The following is an 11504-nucleotide window of genomic DNA, read 5'->3' as shown; positions in this document are numbered from 1 at the left end:
TGCAAAGGAAGGCTCAACACACTGCACTTCTGGGACCAAGTCCAAGCTTCTGGGAAGAAAGTTGTGGGGTGTAAGCCCAACACGCACCTAGAAAGGTGTTAGACAGGCACTGCCAGTAACACCAAAAGGCATGTTCTGAGCTGGCTGGCTGGAAAGGTGTTGCTGATGTGGTGGGGGCTTTAGCAAGACCGAGCGCCTGCAGAAGCCCAGAAAAGCCGACTTAAGTCACAGGATAGATTGCAGTGATGCGTCCCCTCAGCTGGACTGACCCTGGAACCAGGACTGGTGATCTCCTTGTCTCCCTTCCCCCCTTTTACTTCCCTTTCCTTTCTCCCTACCACTTTATCCAAAACTCAGTGTCGTGTGCCTTATACAGTAGGTCAGGGACCAATATACAAATTTCCACGGCAAACGTACAATTTACTAATAAAACTTCCTGATTGATTGCGGACCCTCTGGCTTTTGTCGTTCGTCTGGACCAACGCGCATTTAGGAATCTTAGGCGCTTCCCTTCCCTTCAGGGGTGGGTCGTCACAGTGGCCCAGCGCCCACCGGTGCGCCCCGCGAGCCGAGAGGGTCTGTTCGGACCCGACGAGGCAGCGGCGCTCGCTGAGCCCTCCGCCCACACCACCGCCCGCAGCGGCGGCCCCGAGGCCCAGGAAGGCTGCAAGAGCGGTAACCCCAGGGCCAGGGCACGCTGGCTCCCGGACCGGAAGGGTAGGGCACGCCAGGGAGCCCCAAGGCCACCGCTCCCCCTCGAAGCCCACACACCCCCACAGCCCGGCGGCCGCCGCCACCATCGCGCACGCGCAGAGGCCACGGAGGCCACACGCACCATCCGGGCACTCCGGCCCAGTCCCATCCCGGCCCCGCCCCCGCCGGCCCCGCCCCGCCCCGCGCACCCGCTGGCCTTGGCTGTGCCGCGCGCGCGCGCGGCCGGCGGGGGCGCGGCCGGAGCGGGGCCGCGCCGGGAGCCCCGCGGCGGTGCGGGCAGAGCGAGCCGGGCCGGCAGAGGCGGAGCGACGGGAACAGAGCGCGGCGGCGGCGGCCAGAGCCCCGCAGGGGAAAAGGGCGAGGTGCGGCGCAGGCTCCCGCGCCCTCTTGCCAGCCTGCCGAGCGACGGGGACGGGTGAGCCGCCGCTGCTGCTGCTGCTGTCCGGCGGGGCGAGCCGGGGCCTGCGCCCCCCCGGGGCCGCGCCCCGCTGCCCGGCAGCCGGGCCGTAAACAAATGGCGGCCCGGCGGGGGCTCGAGCGCCCGGGGCGGCTGCTCGCCGCCGCTGACAGCTCCGGCCGGGGCGGGCCGCGGGTGGCTCGGTGTGCGGCTCCGCCGGGTCCCCTCCGCCCCCCGATCCCCGCGGGCCGGAGCGCCGGGGCTGTGCCGGCCGGGCTGGGCCGGACCATGTAGGGTGGCCGCGGCCGCCCCGCCCCTTCGCCGGCCCCGCTCCGGGCTCACGGGCGGTGGCGTCGAACCGAACGCTGCTGCTGCTGCTTGCTGTGACCCCAGTGCTGCCAGCGCTGTCGGGGTGTCGCGATAGCACGTGGGGAGGGGGATAGGGCCGGGGGCTGCCTGGTGCTGTGGAGACCGCAGTCGGAGAGCCTCCTTTCTGCGTGGAAGGAGAGGGGAAGAGAGCAGATGATCTAGAGGTATTCCTGAAAATCTTCTCTAATGCCCCTTGTTCGTGTTATTTCGAGTAGGTGTGCTCAGACCATGCAGGAGGTGGTGTTTTGACTCTTCTCCAAATTCCTTTTTTTTTTACGGCTGTTGTTGACGTGCAGTGGAACCTTTGTTTCCCTCCTTTATGAAGGTAAAGAGCGTTACGTGGTTGCACTCCCGTAACCCCACGGATCGGCAATCAGAAGCACACAGGGAGATGACAGCAGCTTGTTGAACGGCTCGCGTGTTGGAACAGTTGTGTGGCCTCACTTCCAAAAGTTCTAGCGCCGCTGTTGTTTGCAGCAGGTCTTCAGAATTCTTAAGGGAAACAACCCGTGGGCTGGAGAGACGGCTTTCTTTTGTTCTATAAAGCTCTACTCGGATTTGGCTGAGGAGCTTTACATAATCCTTGTTTCCCATGTTGTTAATATGCCAAAATAAGTGTGTGTTAGCATACTAGTCCAAACGCAGGCCTGTGCTCGTGTAGTAACAGCATCACCTTGCTTGCGCTAGTACTTAAGGCAAGATACCTTCCTCTGCTTTCTGCAGAATTGGTGTGTAGTACTTGATGGTTAAGTCCTTTCCCTGGTCAGCTGCTGCCTTCTGCTGCATGTTGATGTCATACACCTTAACTTGTGCTGTGATTTGGATGGTTAAGGTTCATGCATCTCTTTTGATGAGAATGTTAGTTATGCTTATTTATGATCTTCCCCTCTGCACCCCTCTCCCAGAAGTCCAAAACATATTATTAGAAGAACTTTACTTGGTAAGCAAGTTGAGTACTGGAAGACTGAAAAATACGCTGGTAACTTTACTCTGTTTCCGACTCTGTATGCATGTAAATATCTGTGCGTAATTTCTGCATAGCAGTCAAATTTCATCCAGAGAAGAAGTAGATTAAAAGGGTGAATGGGGGTTGTATTGCAAACTGAGACTTTTTGTTGGGTCTCTTGCCTCGTTTTCTTCCAAACTTAGAAGGTGTAAGAGAACAGGAGAATCCCAGCAGAATGGGCAAAAGTTGTGCAAAAGCAGTGGTTTTACTCTTTTGCACTAAATTCTGCATTTATTCAATTAGCTTCTTAAATTTGGATTATATTTCCCTTGCCTTTTACTTTGATGTTAGAAGTCTAATGGGCAAAATAAGTGCTGAGTTTAACAAGGAATATCTGGTTGGAAGCTTTCTGGACAAGAGTTCTGCATGTTTTTGGACAGCCAGGTTTTTAGGTCCTGAAGAGAGTGTCTTGTAGTCTACAACTTTCTGAAGAAGAAAGCATATGGCTCTTAGTCTTCAATTGAGTTCCTTTAGCTGCTGTAGATTTCAGGTCTGTAAAAAACCTATGCTTTGTATTCAGTCCAATTGAACTAAAATAGCAAAAATTCCCTCACATCAATAGATCTGTTTCTTTGGTGAGCTCTGTCTCAACTGAGTCAAAGGCTCTTTGCCCCTAGCAATGAGATCCAGTGGTACAGAGATGGGAGCAGAGAATCATTTGTCATCATTATGCTGGTGGCAATTTCCCTTCAGTTTCCTTATCTGCATAATAAGAATAAAGATAATGTATCTGTTGGTGAGATGGTTAGATTGTATAAGGGGTGCTAAGTATTCCTGAACAGACCTCAAATAAAGAAGTAGAAGACCTCAAATTATTGAAGGTCACAGAGAAATGTGTGTAAACTGTCCTGTCTGAGCAGTATCTAGTTTCAATACTGAATGAAGGAAAAAGGCTGAAAAATCTTGTAATATAAACTGCTCTGAAACAGGCCAAGGGAGTTAAAATGGCAGGGGAGTTCTAGATTCTGATGTACTTTGCAGACTACTGGTTTTCATAGTTTCTGAGGTGACACTTGATGTCTTGTAATTTTGTTGTAATCTCTTAATGCTACTTGAAGCTACAGTACCCTGCAAACCCTTACAGTCAGCAGAACATCTAATTGAGTAGATTGTGCTGTTTCTTACCAAATGCCCAGTGTTGGTCTAAGCTCTTAATGTGAAATCATGATGAAAGCATGACAGGTTTAAACTTAAGTCATGAGAACGAGAGGCATGGTGTGGTAAAGTTTTAAGTGGTGTAGTTACAGCTCTTCATACAAAACTTCAGGTAGTGGTTCAGGACGATTGTGATACCTGGTTCAGACTTGGTTATGGAGATGCTGGAAGGTGGGTGGTGTTTTGTTTGTTGAAGTTCAGGCTTTTATTTGTCAGTTTAGAAGCATCTCTAGTAGAAATTGCAGTTTTCCAAAAGTCTTATTTGACAGAGAAATTTGTTGAAGTGATAGATTCATTACAAATAGGATCTTTATAGAGTGTGCTTTACTGACATAGCTGTAATGCTTTTACAAAACCTTGTTTTGGCTGAGTCACTATTGTCATCAGATAAGGAATGTGTTTGGATAGGAACGTTCAGCTGGAGTCTTTGGGGAAAAAGAAATAGCATCAAGCTTGTTGGCATTTGGAAAATGCAGTCTAAATTATATTAGAGATAAATTGATGACTCACTGTACGTCCTAAAACCCTGCATACACTTGTAGTGAAGATGTTTGTGTTTTCCAGTTCTTCATTTATGTTAGAAACATATTGAAAGAGCTGGTATAACATGCTCATTATGAAATATATTCCCAGCTTTCTGTCATCAACTATTTGAGATACGTGAGGTTTTGTTTAGACAGTAGTGGGGTTTTTTTTAAACTATCTATTTTTTTTACTGTTTCTCTTGTGTTTAAAACCAAGTAGCTCGGAAGGGGGAAAAGCCTAACAGTTGCTGCAAAAAAATGTCTTTCATTTGATAAGAAAGTGAAATACCCGAAAATAGAATAGGTTAAAGTTGTTAAAACAGTCTCTCTTGTTCTCATAATCTTCTTCTACTTTGAGTTTTTCAAAATATTTTGTGACAAACTCCCTCATTTCTACTTTAGTGTAATCTGATGAGGTATGTGTGTATGGATGTCTGTTAAATTGTTTTGTGTACTGTCTATTTTGCTGTATATTGGTCAGGCCATTGTCTACTAACAAGGATGTATTTTTAATAGAAAAAATAACTTTATATGTACAGAATACATGACATCTGCATTTCAGTCTGATATGTTTGAGAGAAGTTGCATTCATGGTCCATTTACTTTAAAGTTCTTTTCTTATTTTGCTATGGGAACCAGTTAAACTTGTGTAGAAAGACCTGAAACAGTGTATTAATGACATTCTTGGCCCAATTTCTGTAAATATGCAGAGGTCAGGAATTCTTTGGCAGCATGTATGAATTAAAATATTACATAAGAAGAATTTATTTTTTGTTTTGGGTGGTTAAAACTACCTCCTGCAAAACAGAACACATTATTTTTTACAGTAGTTCTGTTTCTGATTTCTGAGAAATGGCTTATTTTCTTTCCTGTTTTCCTGAAGGATTTGTGAGTTGAAATTGGGGGATAAGAATATCGTTGTTCCTTTGGGCATATCACCTCAGTTCCATCTCTGTTAAGTTTTAGTGATAATCCTTGGGTATGAACACAAGGAAGAAGCAGCTTATTACAGTAAAAAGCTTTTTAATAGTAAGCAACTGCTTAATAAGTTCTCGTGTGAAGACTGAAGATGGATGAATTATACCTAGACTAAAATGCAGTTTGTAAAAGAATCAAACTTTAAATTTATTTATTTATTTTAGTTCTCCAGCTGTTGTAATCTTTCATTCGAGTTTGGTTTTTTTTCCTGAAGTGGTAAGAGCAATGAATTAAGTGTGGTAGGTCAGAATAATAACTTTTAATAATTTCTTATAGCCTTAAATGTAACAAGGTGACTAACAGCTATCAGTAAGCTAAAATGACAGAACTGAGGTTGCCCCTGGGAAGTCTGTTAAAAACTTGTTTATATTTCTATAAAGGCTGCAAAAAATTTCAGCATTTGTAGCTCCAGGTAGTGTAAGCACATGACCTTTCCAGGGGATTGTACATATGGAAAGCAATTTCTACACCTGAAATGAAATCTTACCTCTGATCTCATTTCTTTCAGAGTCTGCAGCAACTGAGGAGTCACACTGTGCTCAAGATCAGAAGTGCTTTACACATGAAATCTTCTGGTTCTCTGGCTGATTCTGCCCTATCACCATCTCAACAGGTAGAGTGCTTCTGTGCCTGAGCCATGCAGCAAGCATAGCTGTTCCTCATGCAGTTGTCCTGTGTCAGTGTGTGGCCAAAGGCACATTGAAGCCTTGGGATTTCCTCTCTGGGGAATGTGTCAAGGAAGCAAGAATGCATGGCAGATCTGTCACAAAAGTACTCTGAGGAAAAGCCTAGTAGTTTTGGTTTTGATTTTTAACACTCACTGAGTTTAACAGGGATAGAAGAGAGTGTTCTGTCATTTCATCAGAGCTTCTATTCTTAAATGGAACAAAGCCAGACACATAGGGCATCTGTGGAGGGTCCACTTCAGTCAAATCAGTGTTTTGCTTTGGGTCATTTTCCCCTTCAATTCTACCTTTTTTTTTTTTTCTGCAATGATTTTGGAGGAAATAACCTCACTGAAATCGAAATCTATGAATGGTAGGAAGATGGTTTGCCATTAGGAAGAAAGGAACTCCTAAAGTGCTACTCAAAGAATGCAAAATAGATTTTTGTTCCTAGACTAGGATATTTGGGGCAGAAATAGACAGACATAGAGAAGCTCTTCTTTATAAGATTGATATAAAAAAGGTTGAACTTCCCTATAATTCTAATGGTTACTATTTTTGCTGTAATTAGAGGTTTCTTTTTGTTTTGGTCTGGTTTGTTTGTGAGGGGGATAGGTAACTTTAATTTATGCTTAAAAAAGCAGTTAGTATATATTCCGTCAATAAAACTGATAAAACTTGAATCTTTCCAGAAGTACGTGTCCCCCTGAATTTTTTCCCTTGCAATAAGAAGCCATGTTTTGAGCATGAACTTTTTCTGCCTCTTTTGTGTAATAAATTAGAGTGTAGACTAAATAATAATGGTCCAAGTAGCATCTTATTTATATAGTATTTTGGGCTTTAGTAATTGGAACTTCTTCTCATGTTTTCAGTGTTTAACAAAAAAGGTAATGTAGACTCATTCTAATATGTTCAATATATGCAGTCACTACCAACCAGGGAAGATGCTCTCCTCTTTGTTGTGGATGATTTTATGTATGAGAATCTAGTGAACACTTATCTGTCCAACTGTTTTGAATATAGTTTTAACTTCCCTGATCTCCCTACTTGTAACAGAAATCAGAGTTGTCTTGATGAACTCCGGGGTGGGAGCGGCAATTAGTATCTCGTAAGGTCAAAGTTGGGCATCTGAAAGAGAAGTTCCTGAGAGAAACCTGGGTAAAAGATAGAAGATTCAGAAGTACGACAGTCTCTTCTACAGTGTCCAGAAGAAAAGGGAACTTTTTAGCATGGTTTGCATATATTTGCTTGTGGGTGGATTTGGATGCTTCTGGGCGTTTAAACTTGTAGTACAGCTTGTGTGTCTCTATGCTTCTACTTCCTTGAACCAGTAATTTAAGAACCTGTTCGCCTATTTACTTGAATTTGATAGAAGAGTCTCAAAGGTAGCTGAGCTTTATAGGTTGGTGAATAAAAGGTGGCTGAGTAATGGAGGGTTCCAATAGCAGTAATGGTTGTGTGATTTCCTGCCTTATTGGCACCAAAGAATTCACGTAGGGGAGAGTAAGCAAGCAGCCTTTGGGTTTGATAATGCTAAGTACAGCTCTTGTAGTGTAGAAGAAAGTGAGAGCTCTTGCAGCTGAAGGAAGCACTGTGTAGTGTCTGAAACTTTTATTATGCTATTCTAATGTTTGTGTTATAACAGCAACTGAAAAATCATGTGGCAGTAGCAGCTGGAATTTTAATCCTTTTAATTATGACAGATTTTCAAAGCATGTTCCGGCTGATTTGGTCAGCTGACTGTATAGTATGTACAATAACATCAAGTGATTGCACAAATTCTGACAGCAGTGGTCACCTCACTGGAACGGGATGTATTTTTAGGTTTCTCTGCTAGTAACAGTCAAGTGTGTGTACTTAAGCACACTGAACTGAAGTTAGTTGCTGACACTACACTATTAGAAAAGGACAGCTGTTCCTCCTTGCTGTAGTCATTGATCTGACACTGTCTTCTCACCATATTGTGACAAGGAACACAGTGGGATATAAACACTGTAAATACTATTGGTACATGTTTTAATGACATATATTTTTCTTTAGGTCAGCAATGACATTCTTTGTTAGCCCTTTCAGTTTGCTGTATTAGAGAAAATGAAAGGACTTTGTTACCTCCAGCAAGAATTTTCTTTATCTCCCCTTTACCCAACAGTTTTTTCCTTTACAAGGCAGTATTTGGGAAGAGGGTGGTTCTTGTTCTCAGTGTAGTACTAATGATATATTGGTTATGGTTATTTAAAGGAAAATTATTCATATGTGGATGCTCTTAATCTATGAATCAAAGAGGTGCTAAGTTCTGTGGTTCACAAAGTTAGCTTACAAAATAGTGAGTCATGGCCATTTGCTGATTAATGAATGTGCTAATTCTTGAGGTCTTATCCATTTACTTCACCAGTTTGATAGGGTTGTTTGGTTTTTTTGCCTTTGGACTTAATTTGCAATTTGATAATTGAATTATATCAGAAGCCTTAACTAGTTTAAGCAGTCCAGGAACTCATAACTGCTCAAAACAGCTGTTGAGTGTGAAGCCCAATGCATAAAAGAACATGTAATATATTTAAAGAGACTGTGTAGTAACCTGTAAGTAAAAAGTGACATTCTGACTAAACTGAAGTTCTACACCAGGTGCTGTGAGTTAACGCTCATAAGCAGAACACAGAATTTTAGTGAATGTTCTGCTGATGGTCTGCTGATGTCTGAAGACATTCTAAATTATGTATTTAGATAAGGAGCCAAAGGATTTGAATTTTAAGATAAATGGCAACTAACATAAAACTTCCTAGTGACCAGTAAAATTCTTATTTATGGAAACTGAGGGAATGGGTCGCTTCAGCTACTTAATTGATTTGTGTCTGTAACCGCCTCTTTATAAAAATAACCTGAAGCATCTGTTATAGAACAAGTTAGCATCTACCTATTGATAAGACTTGATATTTTAGTGTCTGCTTTGGCTTTCATATCCCCTCTGTTACTGATACATCATGTGTTTCACCAGATTTTGTTTCCTTTTTGCACACTTCACTTGTCATTTGCTTGTATGAAATCATTAAGTTTTGATGAATATTAGCTTTTGTGTGAAGGAGTCCAGGAGCCTGAGAAAAGCCAGTATCATCCTGCAACTGGGGTTTTACAATCTGACTTGTAAAAAACCAAGATAGTGTGCTGGGGAGGAGGATGTTTTACTGTCTTAATAGAATGTTCTGTGTAAGCTCACATAGGCTATTTAAAGATAGTATTTAATGGTGGTTGACTAATTTAGGGTACGTCTACAGAAATGGTGCAGGCAAATAGGAGCTCAGTTTGACTGGGTTCTGAGCTGCTGCACGTGGGCCACCTTTGGCCTAGAAGCAGTAGAATAGTGCTGGCTTAGCAGCAGTGTGTGTGCTACCTAACACACCTGCCCACTCCTCTGCAAGTGGCTCACTTCTGGCCAGCTTAAAGTGAGCAGGGTGCAGAGCTTTTTGCAAAGTATGTAAGCAATATATATTTTCTAAGTTTTTATTTTAAATCATAATTGTGGCTAATTGATTAAATTAAGCTTTACTACTACCAGGCTGTTGCTTTAAGGGAGCAAGACTCTTTAGATACATGAAACAAGGGCTGGGGTCTCTAGGGGCTCCTGCATTATAAACTAGCAATTGTCTTTTTCAATGCTGTTTTCATTTTGTCTTATGCACTTTAAAATACACGCATAACCTTAGAGCTTCCTTTTGATCTCTGCTCACCTGTTGACTTGAAGAAGGCTACAGCGTGGTTTCAATACTGATGCAAAGTTCTGAGATTTTCTTTAGTCTAGCAATAGGCTGCTGTATTTGGCAAGAATTAATTTAGAGAGGGCTTTGCTGAAGAACTAAAAATATCTTCAGAGAAGTTAAATAATTTTCTCTTTTTCATTCTTTATTAAACGTGTTTCAGCTTTTTGTAGTAGATGCTGACTTAATTTGCACGTTGAAAGCAGGTTGTGTGCCAGAAAGGTTTGCGAAAATGTTTAGCAAGTCAGTCAGTCACTGAATCCAGTGACTGATGCACTTGACAATTTATTTGAAACTCACTTGTTACTCAGTATATAAATGCTAAGGTATGGTGGGGGAAATTCAGTTGTGTTTTGCCTGCTAAGTGTAGCACATATGCTTCTTTGTTAGAAGTGTTCAGGAGAGTGGGTGGCTAAAATATTTAAGTCATCCAAATTACGACGGATGGGGGGTGAGGACTGATTGCTACTTAAAGTTGGCATGAATTTCAAAGCATTATAAAAGAATAGAAGTGAGTGAAGTGTCACATAGATTTCTATTTAAATGCTTTATTTAAAGTGGAGTGTCTAAAAGGCACTTGTTTCTTTTTACCATCAGTTTGAACAGAAGGAATAATACTAAGCAGTTTTTTTTTTTCAGTTTAGAGTAATTTTAATGTAAGAAGCCTTAATGCATTAAAATACAAGTATTCAGTCTGAAGACAATGCATGAGAGCATTTGTTAGCTAGCAGAGTAAGGAACTATTTCTATCAGTCTTAAAGTATTTGAGCATTTTATTTCTCAATAAAATTACTAGAGGGTGGGGGCGTAAGGAAGAGATGAAACTGAGCAATGGATTTTTGAAACAGTATTTTGAGATTCTGCTCTGCACAAGTCATTCTCTGATATTTCTGAACTTTAATCCCTACTGGTATCACTGCTGAGAGGGAGTTTGTTGGAGCATAGAGGAGAGCTTGATCACTTATGTGAGCCTGCACTCCAGCAAATGAGTCGTTCCAGAGTTTCTCAAAGTACTGTACAAAGATGCAAAGTTTACTCTTCTCTTTCCTTTCTCCCTCTTTCCTTTCTCCCTCTTTCCTTTCTCCCTCTTTCCTTTCTCCCTCTTTCCTTTCTGCCTTCTTTCGTTTTTCGTTTTGCCTTTCTTTCCATGCCACAACAAAGAATTGAATTTTTTGTTTGCGTCAGTGTTTTATTATAGATTACACAATTGATGTATATGTATTTGCATTTTTATTGTTGTTTAGCCTTCTTATGTAGTGTTGTTGTGATACTCTTATACTTTGAACTGCTGGTATTGTAATCAGGACTGCCATAGGATGCATTAAAAATTTACATTTTGTGGGTTGAACTGGAAATAAAAGGACTTATTTAATGTGCAGTGTAATTGTGTAGTGTAATTGCTACCCTTGTACAACAACTACTATAAAAAATAAGAGAGGAGCTATAAGCTATAGATGAAGAAAAAGAGTGAAGAGCTGTTGTAAAGGACTGCAGTCTGTCAGGTGCATGGAGTGAAGGGGAGAATGGGACACAACAGGGAATTGAGATACTCACTGAAGGCTGCAGATTGTGTTAAACAGAACTGCATGAAGAGAGTGTCAGCAGCTTAGGTGGTAGCCAGGCAGAATATGTTGCCTCTGTTTAATTTAGAGAACTGGAGATGAGGATGAATCTGGCTTCCTTTATCTTGTCTCTGTACAGTTGTATGGTTTATGATTTTAGGTAGTAGGCCATATAGTCAATGATCATGCTTTTTTTTTCATTGAATAATTTATTTGCAATGGGCAGGGAAAAAGGGCTATTCCAGAGGGAAGGATTATACAATATTTTTCCCTAAGTTGCATATAGTAGAGCCGGTAAATAAACGTATAGACCATGTTTTGGACTCTGATGCAAATGTGTATTTTTAATTTTCAGATGAACTTTTAAGCACCATTTCTTTGAAAT

At 42.1% G+C, this 11504-nt stretch overlaps 1 protein-coding gene across 8 annotated transcripts in view; it reads left to right on the top strand.

Moving 5' to 3' along the window:
* The first annotated feature begins 978 nt into the window (after nt 1-978).
* FBXO30 (F-box protein 30) overlaps nt 979-11504 on the top strand; it is a 31838-nt gene continuing 21312 nt past the window's right edge. The window contains exons 1-3 of one of the 8 annotated variants that reach the window (XM_032682610.1): nt 989-1129; nt 1696-1805; nt 5652-5756. The gene's annotated coding sequence lies outside the window, so the exon portion shown is untranslated. The other 7 variants (XM_032682609.1, XM_032682607.1, XM_032682613.1 and 4 more) reach the window with 7 other exon arrangements.

This window comes from Chiroxiphia lanceolata, chromosome 3, assembly GCF_009829145.1.
Source record: "Chiroxiphia lanceolata isolate bChiLan1 chromosome 3, bChiLan1.pri, whole genome shotgun sequence".
NCBI lineage: Eukaryota > Metazoa > Chordata > Aves > Passeriformes > Pipridae > Chiroxiphia > Chiroxiphia lanceolata.
Note: the sequence above shows the minus strand (reverse complement) of the source record. Positions and strands in the feature narration are given on the sequence as shown.